The sequence below is a fragment of the Macaca thibetana genome, chromosome 14, assembly GCF_024542745.1.
Source record: "Macaca thibetana thibetana isolate TM-01 chromosome 14, ASM2454274v1, whole genome shotgun sequence".
Lineage (NCBI taxonomy): Eukaryota > Metazoa > Chordata > Mammalia > Primates > Cercopithecidae > Macaca > Macaca thibetana.
The window spans coordinates 104,104,571-104,125,686 of NC_065591.1; the positions used below are offsets into that span (position 1 = coordinate 104,104,571).

General features: G+C 44.9%; 1 protein-coding gene and 1 long non-coding RNA gene across 44 annotated transcripts in view; one reads left to right on the forward strand and one right to left on the reverse strand.

The window, feature by feature from the left end:
• Positions 1 to 21,116, reverse strand: part of TIMM8B (translocase of inner mitochondrial membrane 8 homolog B) — a 1,180,384-nt gene that overhangs the window by 198,438 nt on the left and 960,830 nt on the right. Inside the window, exon 1 of one of the 41 annotated variants that reach the window (XM_050757811.1) lies at positions 13,243 to 13,247. The exons of 37 other annotated variants lie outside the window; for them this stretch is intronic. The gene's annotated coding sequence lies outside the window, so the exon portion shown is untranslated. Of the gene's footprint in view, positions 1 to 2,319; positions 2,324 to 9,754; positions 9,759 to 13,242; positions 13,248 to 21,116 lie in introns of those variants that run through there. 3 more of the 41 variants (XM_050757783.1, XM_050757827.1, XM_050757823.1) reach the window with 3 other exon arrangements.
• LOC126935817 (uncharacterized) overlaps positions 1 to 21,116 on the forward strand; it is a 90,181-nt gene that overhangs the window by 11,612 nt on the left and 57,453 nt on the right. For all 3 annotated transcript variants that reach the window (XR_007719308.1, XR_007719307.1, XR_007719309.1), the window contains exon 2: positions 1,633 to 1,762. This is a non-coding gene — a long non-coding RNA (uncharacterized LOC126935817). The remainder of the gene's footprint in view (positions 1 to 1,632; positions 1,763 to 21,116) is intronic.

Here is a 21,116-nt window from a genome sequence, read left to right on the forward strand (position 1 = left end):
CCTCCCTCCCTCCCTTCCCTTCTTCCCTTCTTTCCTTTCTTCCTTCCTTCCTTCCTTCATTCCTTCCTTCCTTCTTTCCTTCCTCCTTGCCTCCCTCCTTCATTCCCCCTCCTCCCCCTCCCTCCCCTCTCCCTCCCTTCCTTCCTCCCTCCCTTCCTCCCTTCCTCCTCTCTCTCCCTTCCTCCCTCCCTTCCTCCCTCCCTCCCTCCCTTCCTCCCTCCCTTCCTTCCTCCCTTCCTTCCCTCCTTACTTCCTTTTTCTTTTGGTTGGATGTACATAGAAAACACTTAAAAATTTGCTTGTAATTTAAAAACTTCTCAGGATATTTCTGGATTTGAGCGTCTCTTGGTTACTTTTACCTGGAACCTGGTGAGCTGAGTCCATTTCTCTGTTTCCCCTTTCTGTCCCTTTTTGGAAAGTTTTCTTTAATTATATCTTCAGTTATTGGTTCTCTTTTGATTGTTCTAGATTCTTCTTCAGAAACATAACTCTTAGGCTCAATCTCTATTCCTGGTCTTCCACAGCTATCGTCTTCTTTTTAAAGTACTGTATTTTATTGAATCTAAGCTAGTATTTGTTGTAAGAAGCACTATTATTATAAGTACAACTAAGGAAGAAAAAATGCTGCCAATTAAACTGTGACATAATGCCATGATTACAGTCCTGTGAAATTGGTAAGTTGCTCACACCATTCTCTCTCTTATTTTGATAGACTTCATCTATTTTGAGGGACTTGGCAGTTGCTCCTGCATTTGGTTGCATTGTTTGGCATGTGACAGGCAATTCTTTTTGCATGAGTCTCAGTTACAAAACATAACACAGCTTCTACTTAAGGATACCTTCCTTTCTTGGGTCCTGTCAAGCTCTTAGTTTTTCTTAAAGAAAAAAAAAATAAAAAGAATTGCAGTGGTTGGTCCAATAATAGACATTTGCTTCAGTAATATCAAATTACATCCTGCTGCTTGAATTCCATGCCTTTCTGCATACATAATAACTTCTTGTTTCAATGCCAAACCATAGTGTAATCTTTTAAAAGACATTTTAAATGGCAATTAAACTCACATGTAATTGCAACAATGTATACAACTCAATTAAAGTGCTAATAACATGAACAGCTGAGACCAAGTTCACCCATGCCCAGGTCTTGATGACCTCACCATGGCAGCTCCCTGGCCCAGGGTGATTATAAGATGCCAGTGGTTGCAAGACTTGGCCTGATTTCAGAAGTGTTGATGTGGCAACACAGACATCTTAGAATTAAGGAAATAGTTTTAATTCTTGGTGCTCTTTCTTGGCATTCCGAAAGTGTTCCTCCAGTTTGCCATCTATAACGCTTTCTTAGTTTTCTGCCGTGTCCATTCCACTCATTTACTGCTTCCTATGTGACTTTTAATTATGTTTAATAATTTAATTTTCTTGGGAATATTTTTCTCTTATTACAACCAGCTTCCTTTGTATCTTTTCTTGAGTCCATTGGCCAAATTCTCTTTCATAAGCCTGAAGCCCCTAATATTTACCCTGAGACTGTATTCTAGTTAGTAGAATGGGAATGCAGGTGATGTGTGTGACATATAGGACTTCCCCATAAGAGCCTTTAATGAGTTGTCCTCTGTTCTCTTTCCCCCCTTCCAGCTGAGTGCCATGAGAGGACAGTGACAACCTCGGAGGCCTCATGGTGAAGGTGGCAGAACCTTTGTTAGCCTGGGTGCTCAGGGTGGACAGCTGCTCTTGCCAACTGGGAACATCTGCCTCGAGCGCTTTTGTAAGTGACAGATAAGCTTTTATTGTACTTCTGCCAGGATACAAACATTAGATGTATTTGTACAGCAGCTAAAGGTACTCTAATAATACATATTCTGAAATCACCATGTACCCTAAAATATTTTAACAAAATTCTTGCAATATTTGTATGAGAACTGCTGGATTTTGCTTTCTTAACCAATTTGCTGTTGCTACTGGAAAAAGAGAATGAAATGGTCTCAAATGAGGTAATAAAATCATTACTGAATTTTAACAGTTCCATCATTTCTGCCAAAAATAAAAAAAACAGAAGCAGCTTTAGAGTACCATTCTTCTCCAGTGGGTGTGTGCTGGTCTGATTTGCTCGGACATTTGCAGAGGGAAGAACACTTACAAGTAGTAAGGAGCTGAAGCCTGAGTGGATCATATCTGAATATTGTTTAATATTGTTTTGAATAACATATTTCTAAAAACTCCACTCTTTTAGCTAACTGCTTTCTCTTGATATCCTAAAAGTTTTGCTTCACTGTTCATTTTAAAAGAATCACAATTAGGTCTAACATAAACAAGGGAGCCAGGCCCCCATCACACTTTTGTAAGAACATAAAATGTCATCTCACATGCCAGTCTTTGAAGCTTATCCTGATAGCAGTTTAACTCAGCTTGTTTTCTATATCTATATGTATTTGTGTGTGTGTGTATATATATATGTGTGTGTGTATATATATGGTTTTCAGTTTCAATTTCATAGGGCCACATTATGTTTTTATATTATAAATGCCAATTTTAAAACATTTTCTTCTGGTTTCTGTAGTAAGTTATCTTCAGAAATGTGCTCTTTTTCTTAGTCTTCCGGGTGATGCTCTGTTTCCCTTATTCTCTTATGGTGAATGCTGTTTTTCCATAGGCTTCATGAGGATTCCCTCTCCTATATCCCCTCTTCCGCCTGGCACATTGTTTACCTTTAAGCAAGTAGAGCTCCTTGGAGCCTTGGTGCTTGCTTGCTAAAAGAGGAAGTGTAGATTGTGCCGATTGTACTTGGCTTTGCTCACTGCCCTATTCCTAGGTCTGTAGCTGAAGGGCAGTTGTGGTGCACAACTCCCCAGAATTGAAGGGCATTCATCTTGTGCAGCCCTGCTGAACTGGCATAGGATCTCCCCCTACCTCTTCTGCCCATTCTCTAACAACCAGAACTGATGGAGGATGTGAAAATCTTACTCTCCAGCACAAACTACCTTTGTGCTTCCTATAAGGCATGCTGTGTGGAGAAAATGCCTTCCAAAACATGACGTGCCATTGGTAATCCTCTTCCACTTCCTGCTCTGTGGTTTCCCAGTAATTGCATTCTATGAATGGATGTAGATTGAGGGAGAGGTAATAGTTCTCTGGCTCCTGCAAAGAATAGCAGTCATAATAAAGAGCCAGGTTTACATTTGATTTGGTCCTGGGTCTCTGAACTGGAGGTAGAAAGTAGGAGAGAAAGAAAATGTCTATCATCTTTCAAGATGATGGTGCTCTTCTGTTTTCTAAGAAGCAGCACAGACTGTTTGTCTCAATGCAGCTCAGCTTTAGCAGCTTTATTTAGTTAGTAGGAATTCCTTCTAGATTCTGGTAACAGGTCGTTAGTCTTCATTTTCATTATTGTTGTGACTTTTTGTCATTTTTCTGTATAATAAATAATTTAGGGAGAAGTTTGGAGATCCTTTGTCAGGAACTTCTAGCCAAATGCCATTTTAAACTCTAAGTGGACCTGATTTTATTTTACTTAAAAAAATTAGGTCTGGGAATGAGTTCAGTTTACTTATTCGTCATGTTCTGCTTGCCTTAAACCACTTATGAATTGTCCATGGGCTCCAAGGTTGCCCTCCAATGCTTTTCTAAATCTCATTGTTGCCTGCACCTTTGGAGGAGGCAGGGTGAGCGAGACCCTTTTTGGTAGCGTGTAGCCATGCCAAGCAGTCATCAGATGGTGGGTAATTTCTTTTACCTAGGGTCTCATTCAAGATTCTTTGGTTGTTAATAATAGAAACCAACTACAGCCAGTTGCAGGGGAAGGGAAAAGAGTACACTGTGATACTGGGATATCTTACAAGATCCCAGGACAATTGGGCCTTTTAAGAGGTGGGACCGGGAGCTCTGAAGCCGCTAGGAGCCCATAGTCCTTGTTCATTCTCTTCCTCTGCATCCTGTAAAAGAAACATTAATTGCAAACAAAGTCCTGTTCAGGGTGTACATGTGACTTTGCTCTTCACGTGCATGCTGTAAAATGGATGCCTCATAGCTCCTGAGTTTTCCTCTTGTTTATCCAAGTAATCAGCTCAGATTGATTGGATGCCTCTAAGTCTTAATTTCAGACTCCCAGGGAGAGAGAGAATTGGATGGGCTTGGGTCATGTGATCACCCTAGTCCAGTCGATATGGATGTGTGTCTGTGTATGAGATGGTACAAGCATGACTACTGGCAGTTGTCAGAGAATGGGGCTTATTGTGAGCTTGGCAAGTCCCTGCCACCCTTGGCTTTTGGAATCAAACCCGCTAGACCCAATCCTAAAGTGAGCAGGAGTTCTTGGCCATGCGTTCCTTGGGCAGAGTGGAGCACTCGTCTTCCCGTTATGCTGTGGGGTCTTGGGGGGTGCTCGTGAAGAACTGTTGAGTAATTTATAAGACTGCACACCTGCATCTCCAGCTGACTCCCATTACAGTTTCCTTGGCGTTGTTCCCACTCCCCTCTAATCAGAAAGACTCTTTAATGAGAGATCCACATTTTGCAAACTTTCTTTCTAGCAGAGACATTATTTGGAAACCAAAGCCTTCCTTCAGTTCTAAAGCAGGACCAATCAAAGTGGACATGGCCCTTCTGCCACCATTACTTTTTTCTATGCAGATAGAAATGGAAATAGGTTTTTCATAGATATATGCAATGGCATTCCGCAGAAATTAGCAGTGTAGGGAGAACACTGGCCTAGGGGTCAGAAGTTCGGATTTTGTTCTTGACACTGCCTTTCATGTAAAACTTAAAGACTTTGGGCAATTTTACAAATCAATCCAAATCTCAGTTTTTAAATTAATAAAATGGGGATAATATTTTCTTTGTTTATCATCTTATCAAGTGCTTTAAATATGATCAAATTTCTATAAATAGAAGATATTCTTTATTACATGCCTTTGCATGGACTATTCGTCACTTTCTAACAAAATTCCAATGGTTAATAGAGATTTGAGGTTTGACAGCAGCAGGAGAGGTGGGAACATAGAAAGAGTGATTAAATAATCCTTCTAATCATATAAGGTAAGTTAGAAGCAGAGCTGGGGTGAAGGCTTAAACACAGGTCTTCTCCAGGTCCCCGTTTTTTCCAGCAGACCCTCCTGTCTCAGTTTGCAGTTGGCCCGTCCTGATCTGACATAAAAGAGGAGACTCCATGTTGAGATCCAACCACGGCGCTAGGCCCTGCCCACATGATAAATGTCTGTGCATATCCTGGACAAGACTCTTAGTTAAAAGTGCTGACTGCTTTGTAAATCTGTACGCCTGGGAGATCAGACCTGTTGGCGTTTTCTTCTCTTCCTTCAGTGTGTCACGGGGGTGGAGGGGGAGGTGAGAAGAACTGCAGTAGGCAGGGTCTCAGCAGAAGTGAGGCAGGTCTCGGGGGTGATTTTCTCCTCTGTGCCTTCTGGGGACTTTGTGGGGTGAAATAGGGTTAAACTAAATGACAAAATCTGAAGAAATGAGGCCTCACTTCCTTTGGTTTTGAAGCAGCAGAGGAAATATGACAGGAAAAGCAAAAAGAGTAGGTAGCACTGTTAGAGCACGTTCTAGTTTACAGGGGCGTGGCGTTCATGGGTGCTGGGCCACTGATCTTCACAAGCGACCCTGTGGGCCGGATTTTGTTATTGTCACTGTAATCCGGGCAAGGATCTGGATAACAAGTCCAGCCAAGGTTAAGAACCACTGCTCTTGCTTTCCCCAAATTCATGGCAGGGGACAAGTTATCTTCTGACCTATTGCTTCTCAAACTTTAATGTGCATAAGACATACCCGTGGCTGTTGTTAAACATCAGATTCTGAACCGGGAGGTCTGGGAGGGCCTGAGATTCTGCATTTCTCATCAGCGACCAGGTGATGCTGCTGGTCCTGGAACCGCCTTTGAATATCTAGGTAATCTGACCAATATACCTCCCTGATATTGACCGCCTGCAGGGCTGGGTGTCACCTGACCCAGGGTCCCCAGCTGTGCTCAGGTGGCCTCTCCCCTTTCCACATGGCCCCTCTGCCTTTTTCCCCATCCTCTTTGTATTAGGGTCCTCCAAGGATCCCATGACAGGCCTTCTGCAAGATGGGGAATGAGAAAAGCTGGTAACTTGGCTTAGTCCAAATCTGAAATCTCAAAACCGGGAAGGAGCAGGCAGGTAAGCCCACACTTGGAGCCACAGCCCCAAGTCTGAGGCTGAAGACCTGAGAGCCCCCTGGCAGGCTGATGGCACAAGTCCCAGAGTCAGAAGGCCAAAGGACCTGGGGTCTGACATCCGAGGGCAGGAGGAGAGAAAGCAAAGCATCCCGTGTGGGAAAGGAGAGAGAGGGGAGGGGGCGGGGGAGAGGAAGCTCAGTAAGCTGAATATGCCGCCGTCCTCTGCCTGCTTTGCTCTGGCTGTGCTGGCAGCCGACTGGATGGTGTCCTCCCCATTGAGGGTGGGTCTTTCTCTCCCAGTCCACTAACTCCCAAGTTCACATCATCCGAAAACACCCCCACAGACACACCCAGAAACAATGCTTCACCAGCCACCTCGGCCTCTCTCAGTCCAGTCAAGTGGACAGCTGGTATTCACACTCACATTCCCCAGCCGCGCTGGTGTGAGACTCCGCCCGTTTCTGTGGTTGCACCCTGAGCCGCGGCGCCTCTTCCCTCCCACCACTGGGTTCGCTCCTGTGGCTTCCGGACTGGGCTTCCTTCCAGCACTGCTTCTGGTGCCAGGGCCGGTGCCTTCCAGTTGCCCCATTTGTTGATGTCACCCCAGTTCTAAGGTCTGCCAGGGCAGGAGGGAGGCTGTGCTGTGAAGACCAGAAAGTCTGGTGTCTGGGATCAGAAGATTTGAGTCCTGCTGTGCTACTTCCTGGCTGTATGACCTTGAGCAACAGTTACCTGACCTGCCTAAGCCTTAGTCTCCTCACATGTAAAGGGATGAAGGTTGCTGCCTTAGAGGTTTACTGTGAGATTAAATTAGATGATGTAGGTAAGGTGCCCACATCAGAGACTGGCATGCCCAATAAGCAATCTTTCTATTATTGAGGAGGTTGGAACTGTTTATTGAATATCCAGCATGTGCTACGTGGCAATAAGCGATTTATAGACATCATCTCATTTGAGCCACAGAACAACCCTGCAAGGTACACATGATTTTCTCTATGGTACCGGTGAGGTAATTGAAATCAGAAAGGGTAATGACTCACCCAAGATTGCACAGCAAGCAGGCTCTAGGACCAGAACTTGCATTCCTATTTGTTGAACTTTGAAACCTTTTGCAGGTTTCTTTTCTTTTCTTTTCTTTTTTTTTGAGATGGAGTCTCACTCTGATGGCTGGAGTGCAGTGACACCATCTCGGCTCACTGCAACCTCCACCTCCCAGGTTCAAGCAATTCTCCTGCCTCAGCCTCCAAAGTAGCTGGGACTACAGGTGTACTCCACCATGCCTGGATAATTTTTGTATTTTTAGTAGAGAAGGGGTTTTACTATGTTGGCCAGGCTGGTCTCGAACTCCTGACCTCAAGCGATCCACCTGCCTTGGCCTCCCGAAGTGCTGGGATTACAGGCCTGTGGGCCCCTTTTGCAGGTTTCTTTGACAGAGTTATTGCTGGTGTGACAGAGAAGAGGGGCCCAATGAACACTTGTCTTCTTAGATGTTTAGGGGAGGAAAAGCAGCACCAAGAGGGCTGACAGGCAGCCTCACTGCTCTCCATTTGCCCTTGGAGGACAGACTGGCAGACAGGAGCAGGCAGGTTAGAGATGAACAGCCAGGTCAGAAAGTGACTTTGATGGGAGACACTAACAAATGCTCCCTGTCTGGCCCCTGCCCTGTGAGCGAGGGAATGTGGGGCCTGCAGGAACTATAGGCTTTTGTGTCTTCCTCAAGAGCAAAAGCAATTTTTGTGTGTGTGTGCCCTAGTGGGTCAAGAAGGAGCTGGGGGCAGCAGGGTGAGTAGAGTGGGTGGGGAATGAATGAGATTTCCCTGTGGTTGAGGCGTGGGATGGAACGGGCATGCCAGCAGGCTCCCACCTGTCTTCGTGCAAAAGAGTCCTGAGAGGCCCGAGCTCACCCATCTCATCATCTGCCAGACCCGGGCACTGCCCATCACGAGTCTCTGCCTTTGCCGCCTGTGGTACTAGGTTGTCGATGTGAAATGTAAATCGTGCCTCTAATAAAGCAGCCTGACAGTGGGGAGCGTGCTGATGAGAATGTGGAAGTGGACTGGGGAGGCTGCAGGGAGCTGGCAGCTCGAAGTCCCAAATAACGGGGACTGTGGAGCTTGTCTGGTCTCTTGCAGTAGACTCTTGCCCATCCCAGGCCTTGCTCAGTGGGATGAGGAAACCATAGAGTGAGGGATGGAGACTGAGGCTAGAGACCTTAGATACGGCTGTCCCAGAGACTGGTTACTTAGCCCACTTTCCCCTCCAACCAGACAAGCTGTGGCACAGTGCCCGACATGCTCCTCAGAATGGTGGCAGCATTGCCATGTGCTGCTGTGCAGTAGGAGGACGGTGACGCTTTTTGCACTGCCCTTTCACACCTCTTAGTGCAGGCATTAGGATGAATCCATTTCATGGAGGAAGAGACGGAGCTAAGAGAAGCTCAGCCAAAGTCTCCTGGCTTCCCAGTGACGGTGTTGGCCCTATTTTACCGGGTGGGAAACAGCACTCCACCTTACTTCATACCAGCTCTTATAGCTCTAAAGCTTGTAGCTGTGTATCTTGAAAAATTTGCACGTCTTACACAATTACAGGGGGGAAAAAAAGAACTGTGACGTATGCTTCTTTATTTATATAGCTAGATTCATACATTTTTGATAGTTCTATTATGTCTCACAGTTACCAAAATTCTTTTTATCTGAGACTGGGGAGTAAGGGCTTTGCAAAAGAAGAGTCCTCTCCCCTCATCCTTATAACTGCTAAATTGAGATCCTCTACTTCACTTAAAGCTTTATTTATTTTTAACTTTTCATTTTGAATTAATTTCAGTTTTTTAAAAAAAGTTGCAAAAATAGTACAAAGAATTTCAATACACTCTTTAACCCAGATTCCCCCAAATGTTACCATCTTATATAACTTAGAGTATAATGATCAAAATCAGGAAATTAACATTGATAAGATACTATGACATAATCTGTAGCCCTAATTCGAGTTTTGCCAGTTTTCCCAATACAGCCCTTTTCTTGGTTCAGGATCCGGCCCAGGACCACACATTGCCTTTGGCTGTCACGTCCCCTTAGTCTCCTATAATCTGGGATAGTTCTTTAATTTTTCTTTGTCTCTCATTACCTTGACATTTTTGAAAAATACTGCCCAGTTATCATCTAGAATGTCCTTAATTTGGGTTTATGTGATGTTTCTTCAAGATCTAAATCCAGGTCATACGTTTTTGGCAAGAATATTATGGAAGTGATGTTGTATCCTTCCCAGAGCATCGTATTAAGGAGCACATCATCGATTTGTTTTATTATTGGTGGTAACTTTGACTTCCTGTTTAAGGTGGGGACTGCCAGATTTCTCTACCGTAAAGTTACTGTTTTTGCTTTTGTAAAGCATTTTGTGGAGAGACACTTTCTAGATATCCTTTTCTCATCATATTCTACCCACTGATTTTAGGATTTATTAATAATTCAGCCTGAAATAATTATTTATTTTTATTTATTTATTTATTTTTGAGACAGGGTCTCACTTTGTCATCCAGGCTGGAGTGCAGTGGTGCAATCTTAGCTCACTGCAGCCTCGACCTCCTGTGCTCAAGCGATCCCCTTACCTCAGCCCCCCAAGTAGCTGGGACAGCCAGGACCACGCCTGGCTAATTTTTTTGTTTTTTTGTATTTTTTTTAGAGACAGGGTTTCATCATGTTGCCCAGGCTGGTCTGAAACTCCTGAGCCCAAGTGATCCACCCATCTTGGCCTCCTGAAGTGCTAGGATTATGGGCATGAACCACTGCGCCTGGCCTGAAATAATTATTACTGTGGAATTTAATTCATATATAAATATAAAGACAAATATGGGTATAAAGCAAAACTAACAGAACTTTGTAGGCATATTGGCAGGATTGTATCACTTCTTACATCTGGAACACTATTTGTTGGTTCTCTTCCTATTTTGGTCTCATTTAGTAGAGTTTAGTCAGTTGTTAAGTACATAAAATGTTGAATATCACATCTTTGCCACTGTGTTTACTTTCAGGAGTGACAATATTTCAGCTGCTGCCTGATCATTCCATCTGATTCATTCTTGTCTTTCAGAGCAAACAACCCCACTGGAGCTCAGCACTGCCTTCTAAATTTGATCTGAACTTAAGCTCTGTCTCCTCTATTTAGGCTGAAGATATGTGGTATTGCTCTGTGTGCCCCAGCAAATCTAATTTCCACTCAGGACCAGCCTTTTCTTGGTGAATGACTCAGCATTTTACAATCTGACATTTTAAGAGAAGCACTTTACTATTAAACTGAAGCCATATATTAAAGTTAAACCCCGAAGCAAGCACGGGTCCAACAAAGGTTAGACAAAGATAAGACAATTTGTCACACCTACCAGCCTGCAGTGCACAGCAGGAATGAAATGAGATTCCTAAACCCAAGCAGACTGGGGTCTTTGACTTCTAATTCGAATGTGAAGAAACTCTCCTCTGAGGTGGCTGTCACTCTGGAATCCAGCAGACCCTCTCTTGGCTGCATTGGTAAACTTTGCAGAGGGCTTCTGTGCTCTTGATCTGAGGCCCTGGTTAGGACAGAGTATTTTAAGCATATTTAAAAGCTGAGCCAGGCACGGTGGCTCACGCCTGTAATCCTAGCACTTTGGGAGTCTGAGGCAGGTGGATCACAGGAGGTCACGAGTTCGAGACCAGCCTGGCCAACGTGGCAAAACCTCGTCTCTACCAAAAATACAAAAAGCTGGTTTTGGTGATGCGTGCCCGTAATCCCAGCTACTTGGGAGGCTGAGGCAGGAGAATCGCTTGAACCTGGGGGGCGGAGGTTGCAGTGAGCTGAGATCGTGCCACTGCACTCCAGCATGGGTGACAGAGTGAGACTCTGTCTCAAAAAAAAAAAAGTTCAACTTTGAAATTGGGAAAATTATAAATTACAAGTGAGTTATTAATGATTTTTGTTTTGTACTGAGGAAGAATTGATGAAATAGAAAAGAAAGTCTAAAGAAAGCCTTCCTGTAAGAGCATCAGGAGGGCAGGCTGTCCACTGAGTGATGGTTCTTTCCACATCACGTATTTCCGGTGTACAGAATTGTTGATGTCTTCCCTGCCCGCAGAAGTTCTGGCCGGGAGGGATGGCTATTCGAGTATCTCTCTTTTTTGTCTGTGTTCTACCTATACAATAGTAGTGATCCAGGGCACTTTTCTTTGTTAGCCTTGCTATGTCTTGCCCTTCCTGAGTTTGGGAGGAGAGGAATAGGTAATTAGAAGGAGAAAAGGAGGAGAGGGCCATGAATGCCAAACAGGGGGAGAAAGTCAGGGAAATGCAGCTATTTTCTGTCTCTGTCCCTTTCCAATATCCTACCATCTAACTCCTGATACTTTAGGTTCTCTGAATGCTCCAGTGAGGCCCTAGAGCCCCTGGAGATTCAGGCCCACCTCTCCTAGCCCACTGCAAACTTGTTTGTCCCTTACCAAGCAGTCTTAAAGCCTTCCCACAGCCCTCAGGCCCTCTCTTCCACAGGCTTGCCAGAGCTCTCTACTCTTAACTAGAATCTGCATCATGTACTCATTCATCCAGAAATCATTTATTGCTGCCTATTCTAAGCCAGTCTAGGGGTTGTGCTAAGTATTGGATCTATTAAAAAAAACCCAGACATGATTCTTACCCTTGTGGAACTCCTGGTTTAGTGGGGGACGAGTTTTGAAGTAGATAATCATAATGCAATAATAAGATAGCATTCACTAAGCACCATGTATCCTTTCAAAATCGCTCTACTCATTTGATGCTCGTGATCACCCTAGGAAGCAGGTGCTGTTTTATATAGTTTGCTGCAGATGAGGCACAGAGAGGTTAAATAATTTACCTAAGGTCATACAGCTAATAAGTGACAGAGCTGAGATTTGAACCCAGACGAGCTGGCTCCAGAGGTCAGACTTATGACTGGTGTGCTTTACTGCCTCGAAGTGGGTCAAGCGTGGTAGTGGGTATCCCAGGTGTTACAGGCACATGGGGCAGGGCCTGGTGGAGGTGGTGGGGTGGTTGAGGGAGGTCTGGGTCTGGTGATGTATAGGAGGTAACTCAGTGGGGGCCTGGGCAGCTGAAGTTTCCTTCCCTCTCTCCTTTGTTTTTCCTGCCTTCAATATTTCCTGAGCATGTGTTATGTGCTGGGCAGGCTACTAGGTACTGGGAACCAAGGATGGGCTTAATGTAGCTTGGGAGATGCTTGTATACACCCTACTTGCAAGAGCCATGTGGTCAGTGTTCTACTAGCAGCATGAACATGAGTGGCTGTGGGAGCAGCACGGAGGACTTCCTGGAGAAGGTGAGGAGCCCATCCTGTGGGAAGAAGGGGAAAGTTGTACTTGGTATGGCTGCTCCAAGATGCTTAAGTATAGATTTTTTTTTTTTTTTTTTTTTTTGAGATGGAGTCTCGCTCTGTCACCTAGGCTGGAGTGCAGTGGCGTGATCTCAGCTCACTGCAACTTCCGCCTCCTGCGTGAAGCAATTCTCCCTGCCTCAGCCTCCCAAATAGTTGAGATTACAGGCGCCTGCCACCACACCCAGTTAATTTTTTTGTATTTTTAGTAGAGATGGGGTTTTGCCATGTTGGCCAGGTGGGTCTCAAACTCCTGACCTCAGGTGATCCGCCTGCCTCGGCCTCCCAAACTGCTGGGATTACAGGCGTGAGCCACTGTGCCCAGCCAAGTATAGATATTTAATCAAGTCAGTTGAGCTCTGAGTTCCTGTTAGCCAGGATTGGTGAGAAGTCTAAAAACCAGTCATTACTTGGGGGCACCCCCCTGACAAGGTTTTCCAGGAACCCCACAATGGATCTGGGTCTCAGTCTGTGGTTTCCACTCTGCACGGATCTGAGACTGCTCTTGAAAGCTGCTCTTCCACCATCTGTCTAGTATTGTGGCACCTCCTGAACCCATCTTGCCTCACAGTTCCTGTCTAGACCAGCCCGGTCTCTTGGACAGCTTTGGGGGTGGCACCAGTCTTACCACGCCTCTGCAGCTCCCAAGGCTTGGTGCCTGCCTTTCACTCAGCCCCATGCAGCCAGCAGCCTGTACAATCTCAACCCTCAGCAACAGGCTGCCCTGGAGCCCCCCTCCTTTCTCCTCATTTCCACTGAAATATAGAACCGTATTGACCACCCTCTGGTGACTGGGGAGCCTAGACCTTAGGAACACTGCTTAATCCTTACGAGCGGGAAACATTCCTTTCCAGGGACTCTGGAGAAACAAGATATGAAGTAATTTCCCAGTAACCGTAACAAGAGCATTCCAGGCAGAGCAGGCAGCATGTGCGTCCCCGTGCTGGGTCTGTTGGGAGTCCTTGCGCAGGGGTATAGGATGTCACTGGGGGATCAGGTGGAGAGGGTGGTTGGGGCAGCTGGTGGAGGCCTTGAAGGCACAGCTGGTGGGAAAAAACCCCAGCATTTACCCGAAGCAGGGCACTGATGTGACCGGATCTGGAGCTTAGGAAGACTGTGGTAACTCTGCGTGTGTGTGTGTGTGTGTGTGTGTGTGTGTGTGTGTGCGCGCGCACATGCGTGCACGCTCACATAGGTGCATGGCCATGTAACAAAACTCAACTGGGAATGACCTAACCTACTGTATGATTTCCTCCAGGGTGGGCCCTGGGATTGGTGTTTTCCTGGTCCCTTCTGGAATGATGTGCTGTGTGGGACTATGCAGCCCGCGGGCCTGCAGCAAGGTGCTTGTCCCACTTCACCTTGGCTCTTATTCCAGGCAAAGCCAAGAGCAGAGTGGGGGAGATGATAGCCCATGTCCCATGGGATAGGTGGGCAACAAAAATCAGTCAGAACAGTGACAATATTAATTTTGTATTTTCATCCTTGGGAAACCAAGAAGGATGGACCTTAGAAAACTCTTCTGTCCCGGCTCCTTAGCAGAAGTGAGGGAGAGATGAGACCAGAGGTTTTTCATTGTCCCACGATCTCAGCCAGATCCAGTTTCAAGGACTCAGAGCTTCTTCTCTGTGCCAAGAAGGTGCCCAACTCCCCCTAGTCCTCAAATGACTGCAAAGGCAGGGGGACTGCAAGTGACTCTAGAGCTGGGTAATGAGATGAGAGGAAAAAGTGCCCAGCCGTGACATTAAGTGGGATTTATTTTCATCATCTCAGGTTCCCTATTGTATGGCATACTCCTTCGCCACCTGCACATACAGTCATATTTTAGGATACAACTGCGAGGGTTTTAGGGCTCTCTGAGAAATAATGGCTCTGTGCTGTCACTGCATAGATGTGCCCTTTCAAATATACAAAACAGGAAGGTGACCTGCTGATTCAGTGGAAGGCAATAAACCACACATTCAATTAGAATGACATACATTTAATCACAATTGTCTAATGGTATTTGAGATTTCTTATTTAATCAGTAATGAGGCTACCCAGCAATTAATGTTCCTGGAATCGTGGCTGCCCTTACCAGCGCAGTGTTGATTTTAAACTAATCTTTCTATTTTATATCCTCTTTCTATTTCTGGAGTTAATAAAGGTGCTCTAATGAGTTGTATGAAAACATCAATTTCTTCTTTTGTTGCACCCACAAGTTTATCATGGTTTTTAATGAAAACACTGAGGTACTCTGTAGGAAAGGATTTTCCACGTCAGGTTTTGCCTGGATGGAGAAGCCAGGTGGGAGATGGTGCGTCTCATTTGTTTATGACTCTCCCAGCTGTTTGGGCCCCCTCTGGAGAGGTTTGAGGACAGGGACAGCTTCATAGGTGACCTGTGAGGTTAGAAGGGCCCTCAGCTTGGTTTGACGTTCTGCTGTGGCTGTTTTGAAAGTCTGAATACCTTTTGAACAAGAGGCCCCTATGTTTTCATTTTGCACTGAGCCCTCCAAATTATGTGGCCGATCCTGTTTGAGGATCTGTGAGAATGGGTGTGTTGATGGTCAGAGGGCAGTGCACGAGAGGCTGCCCCCAATGCCTCACCTTGAGTTGGTGCTATGGGACCCCAGGCTGCACAGGGCAATGTGTGGTGGGCAGAAGAGGCTGGTAGGGACAGGTGAGATGAGATCTGTTCCTGGGTTTCCCACATGGCCTTTTCTGTCCTGAAAGCTCCCTTCTTCTTGCAGTCCTAAAGCTTTGGGTGTAGAAATATCAAACGAAAGTAGATGTGAATGAAAGGGGCATTTATAAAAATTCTTTTTTTTTGGGAGGGGAATTATGTTTTTCTCTGACATCTGTTTTTAAATAGTTATAACAATGGGTAACATTTATTGAGTACGTACCATGGCCCAGGCACTGTTCTAAGTGCTTTACATATTTTATCTCATTTAATACTCACAACAATCCCATGAGGTAGGCACAATGATTAATCCTAACTAAATTAAGGAAACTGAGTCAAGAGAGGTTAAGTATATTGCCCAAGGCCATACAGCCAATAAATGACAGCACCAGGCTTACATCTAAACTTAGGTTCTGGCATGGTAGAGATGGGCTTTGGAGAGAGGCAGATCTGAGTTTGTTGTTGCTTCTGCCATTGGTTAGCTCTGTGACCTTGGGCAAGGCACTTAACCTCTTTGTCCTCCAGTTTCCTCATTTGTAAAGTGGAGATAATAGAACCTATTACGTAGGGCTAATTTGAAAATTAAACACAATAATACATGCGTCTCATCTAGTCTGGTGCCTGACACGGTGACCAGCTATGTGCATGGTTGTTTCTCTGCCTCTTTACAAATGTATTATTTCCAGCTCTCTTCCTGCAGAAAGCCTTTCTCATCTGCCCTCATCTCACACTCCTCACTCATTTGCTCTATTTCCTTAAGAATTATTTTCACACCATTATATTGATATATGCTTGTTTATATTAATTTACTTATCAATAATTTGTTGAGCACATGGAATAATATGAATTTAGCAGTAATTGTGCTCCAGCCATGAGCAAGGCACTGCACTGGGTATTATATGATGCTTAAGGCACTGCCGTGATTGTGAAGTGTCCTGCCCAATTGAAGGATGCAATTCATGCCTCCAGGGACTCAGAATCTACTTGGGAGGTACAATCCATAACAAACATGTGGGAGATGAAAATAACGAACAAAACATTTTATGTTTGTGTCAAAATGAGTGTACAGAGGAGAATAAGAGTGTGTGAATTCATTCATTCATTTAAATATTTAGGTGTTTGTATTATGTATTGTGGCAGATTCTGGGAATATAATGAGGAGTAAAACCCACAGGATCCCTGTCCTCATGGGGTTTATATTCTAGTAGAGATGACAGGCACTGGATAAATGGAATGGATACACATATAATTAGTTACAGTTGTAATAAGTGGTAGGAAAGAAAAAGTGGGGGTGGGTGTTAGCACTCAGAGAATGGGGCAGATCTATCCTGACTAATGCAGCATGTGTGTGAAATCACCATGAAATCTGAAAGTATAATCCCAGTATAAACTATTAATACTAACATCTGAACACTGTTCCTGTGTCCTGAACTTTGGACCCCATTTTTCCTCTCCAGCTATTCACATCAACCATTCTTCAATTGGACCTCTCTCACAAACTACTCTCTAATTACCCTGGTCCGTAGCAATCTGCTCCATTCTCTGAGTGCTAACCACCCACCCCCACTTTTTCTTTCCTACCACTTATTACAACTGTAACTAATTATATGTGTATCCATTCCATTTGTTCAGTGCCTGTCATCTCTACTAGAATATAAACTCCATGAGGACAGGGATCCTGTGGGTTTTACTCATCATTATATTCCCAGCATCTACCATAGTACCTAACACAAACACCTAAATATTTAAATGAAAGAATGAATTCACACACTCTTATTCTCCTCTATACACTCATTTTGACACAATCATAAATTTTTTTGTTCGTTATTTTCATCTCATTCATCTACTGTGTGTGAGTCTGCCCTGCTCATCATAGTCACTCAGGGACAGGGTCCATCTCCACCTGTGCTTTTAGGATCACCTGGCAGGGGAAAGGGAATGGTGCAGTGGCTCTATCTTAGTTGTCTACCACTGCATAACACAGTACCATAAAACTTGTGGCTTAAAACAATGTGCACTTATAATGTCACCATTTCTGTGGGTTAGGAATCCAGATGTGCTTTAGCTGAGTGGTCTGGCTTAGGGTCTCTCATAAGACTGCAATCAAGGTGTCTGCTGAGGCAGTCTTCTCAAGGCTCAACAAGGCCAGGTCAGCTTCCAAGTTCATTCACATGGTTATTAGCAGGTGACCTTCTCCATTAGGGAAGCCATGTGGAAACAGCCAGAGAGAGAAAGAGAGTGCAACAAGATGGAAGTCACAGTCTTTTATTACCTAACCTTGGAGGTGACATTCCATCCTTTTCACCATATTCTAATCACCAGGAACAATTGGCTGGGCCCCACTTACACTCTAGAGGAAGGGACCACACAAGTGTACACATGCCAGGAAGCAAGTGTCACTGGGAACTGTTTTGGAAGGTGCCTAGCATAGACTCTGTATGCTTCAACCTCCATTTAGCCCATTAAGGTGTGATACGTGGCCACCCCTAACCTCAGGGGGGCAGGGAAGTGCAACCCTACCATGTGCATGGAGGCGGAACTGGCGTATTTGTGGGCAGCTGTGATGCCACCATAAACCATCCTGTAACATAGAGACTCATTTACCATTGAGAGGGTCTGTGCAGGGTATTGTCAGGAAAAAGTTAGAAAGTCAAATTGGGGTTTATGAGATTAATTGGCTTGAAGGAAATAGGCAGTTGATGAATATTTTTGAATGTGGGAGTAATTTTAACCATAATTCTTTTTTTTTTTTTTTTTTTTTTTGAGACGGAGTCTCGCTCTGTCACCCAGGCTGGAGTGCAGTGGCTGGATCTCAGCTCACTGCAAGCTCCGCTTCCCGGGTTTACACCATTCTCCTGCCTCAGCCTCCCGAGTAGCTGGGACTACAGGCGCCCGCCACCTCGCCCGGCTAGTTTTTTGTATTTTTAGTAGAGACGGGGTTTCACCATGTTAGCCAGGATGGTCTCGATCTCCTGACCTTGTGATCCGCCCATCTCGGCCTCCCAAAGTGCTGGGATTACAGGCTTGAGCCACCGCGCCCGGCCCCATAATTCTTAAAATAATTATTAATTGGCTTTTTAAATGGAAAGGTAGAAATAGATGTGCAAGATAAAAATTCAGAGGGATGTGTACTAAAAAGCAAGGCTCTTTTCCATCCCCAGCATCTAACTCTTGTTTCCCAGAATGGAACATTTTTTTCCTCTCTTGTATATCTTGGAAACATTTAGGGATATCTAAACTATCTATGTACATATTCCTCCTCTCCTTGAAAATCAATTGGACATGTCTATTGTTTTGTATTTTACTTTTACACCTCACTGTATATCTTGGAGGTAATTTCACAGCACCTATAGGTCTATCTAATTGAAGCTTTTAGACAGATTTAAACCAGTGGCCAGGTGGAATAGAGCAAAGAGAATGGAGGAAGCTAGACCAATTGAGAGACTCCTTCAACAATTCTGATTATTTTCATTCATTCATTCATCAAACATTCATTTATGTCTGTGCTGGGCTCTGTGATATCAAGTCACATAAGAAATGATCCTTGTTTTCAAAGAGCTGAAGGGAGCTCAGACAAGTAAACACATAAATCATCATACAGTGTGCTCAAGTATTGTAACTGGAGTGAAGTGACAAGTGGGATGTCTCCATGAGATAAAAAACGTGAGTGTCTGGAATACTCTTTCTTTGGAGAAAAAATGGCAACGAGTATGGTTTGATAAAGGGTTGCTCTGGGCCCTCCTGAGGGGCAGAATTGACATATCTTTTATTTGTTTCATATCTCTGCATCCTCTTTCCTCTTTCTCTTGCACACACTGACACGATGTCTGATGCAGGCCAGTGCTGCCCGACAGGCTGAGGAAAAGACTAGGGAGAGCCTCACGATGGAACCAGTGGTTTCTCTGTCGTTTCTCAACCTTTGTAGATAGAATCTCCACTCCCTGCCTGGCTGTAGTACAAACAGTGAGCAAATTCTTGATTATGAAGGAAGATGAGCCTCTGATTCATTTTTGATGTTCAATGTTATGAGGCAAGCTTCCTGGCCATCTGTTCAAAGAAGGAACGTGGTACATATTTTGATTATTTTATTTTTATCTTAATCAAGTGGCAACTTTCCATCTTGACGCATCTTAACCTGAGCAGTTGTGGCTGGGAGGCAATGGGCTTGAACAGACTGAGGAAGGAGGGGGAAAGCTATGCCACCTGGTGTAACGCTGGTGTTAGATGCAGGAGCAAAGGCCCCTCGGCACAGCCCTTTCACCTGCCTAATTAGTGAAGAAATTGCAGCCCTCCAATGGGCACTGAAATGCTCAGAGCATTAGCCTCCTGGGGCTCTTTACACAAATGAAGGCAGAAGACAGGAATGGTCAGGATCTGCTGGTTACAGCCTGGGGGCCAAGGGGACCCGGGGCTGGGGACAAGAGGCATCTGGAACTGGAAAGTGGCAGCTTCTTGAAATGGTATAGGGAGGTAGCTGCAAAGCTTCCTCATTAGACGGAGCCCACGTCTTAGTCCATTTACCGACATTAAAGGATTGAAGTTTTTCCAGCCAATGGCATTTGATGGAAATGTGCAATTATGTTCCGGGAGCTGGCTCTAGGACCTCACGGAGCGAGTGAGATAGAGTAGAGAGTCATAATCTAGCCATTTGTCTTAGTTTGGGTTTCGCTGAAAACTAAGCCTGAAACAAGGATTCGGGAGCAGTGAGTTTATTTGTGGAGTGATCCAAGGCAAGGGAGTGAGGGAGCAGAATGAGCCAGGCAGGGAAGGAGGAAGAGTCAGTCTTGAGTTGGCTGCCATGGCGGTCAGCTGGGCCCAGTCCTGGTGAGCATCTGTCAGGAATGTCTCCTTGGACGCTTCACTCCGGAGGGGAGGTGGGTGCATTTATTCTCTGATTTCCAAACCATTGGTTGAGGTTGCCTTCTGGGGTTGCCTGCGGACTGCCCTGCACACTAAGACCCTGAAATTTCGGATAAAAAGCCCTGAGGGTAACAAATAGACCAGCAGGATGCTGGAGGTGGTCCCCTGCACCATTCATGGGGACTGGCTGTCACAGCTGCAGCGGAAATCCTGGTGGGCTGAGGGGAAGTGATGTGGGGGCGCAAAACACATCCTAGTCACTCCTGGAGCTAGGAAGTGGGGAGGGGAGGGTTACCGCATGGTTATCAAGAGTGACGGTGCGTGAGTTTGGTTGGGATGGGGGGCACCAATCCCAGTCCCCAAACTCAGATGGGTAAGAAATCTCCAATTCTGTCCTTGCCCGTAAGTAAACCTAATTTTGACTCCATGTTCCCATCATACTGTGCTAGTCAGAAATTTAAACTCGTTTGAGACTCTCCTCCCTGTATGCCAACTTTCTTCCCAGCTCCATAGTTGGTTCCAGGTTTCTGTGAGCCACTGGAAGACTCCGGGCAGATATTTATAGAGAGCACACTGTTATGCTTACATAGTGCGTGATTTTTTGTGTGTATATGGTGGTAAGTCTTCTAGTTAACTAGTCAGGTCGAACAAACTGAGTATTTTCTTTTTCTCTTTTGCAGGTGTCTTTATTTTGCACACTTTGGGGGTCTTCTGTGAATCACTGTGCACAGAGAATGTCCCTTTGTAAGAAGATGGAATGGTTTTTGTGACTGGTTACTGTCCCACTGTCCTACCAGTGATCTGGTCCCCTATGATCTGGGAGCTCATCCTTGTAGCCATCTCTAAGTGACATAGTGGCCTCAGTGTGTGAATACTGATATGTAGATACTGGGAGTGCCTGCAAGAATTTGCTGTACGTTCCTTGTTAGTTTCATATAAACAAAACTATGGGTCTGTTTATTTTTTGGATGCTCAGAAAGACCTTTTAAAATTTAATTAAAATTATTCTGTAAACTTGAATTTGTTTGATGTCTAGTTCTGTAAGTTTTAACACATATATACCTTTGTGGAACCACATCA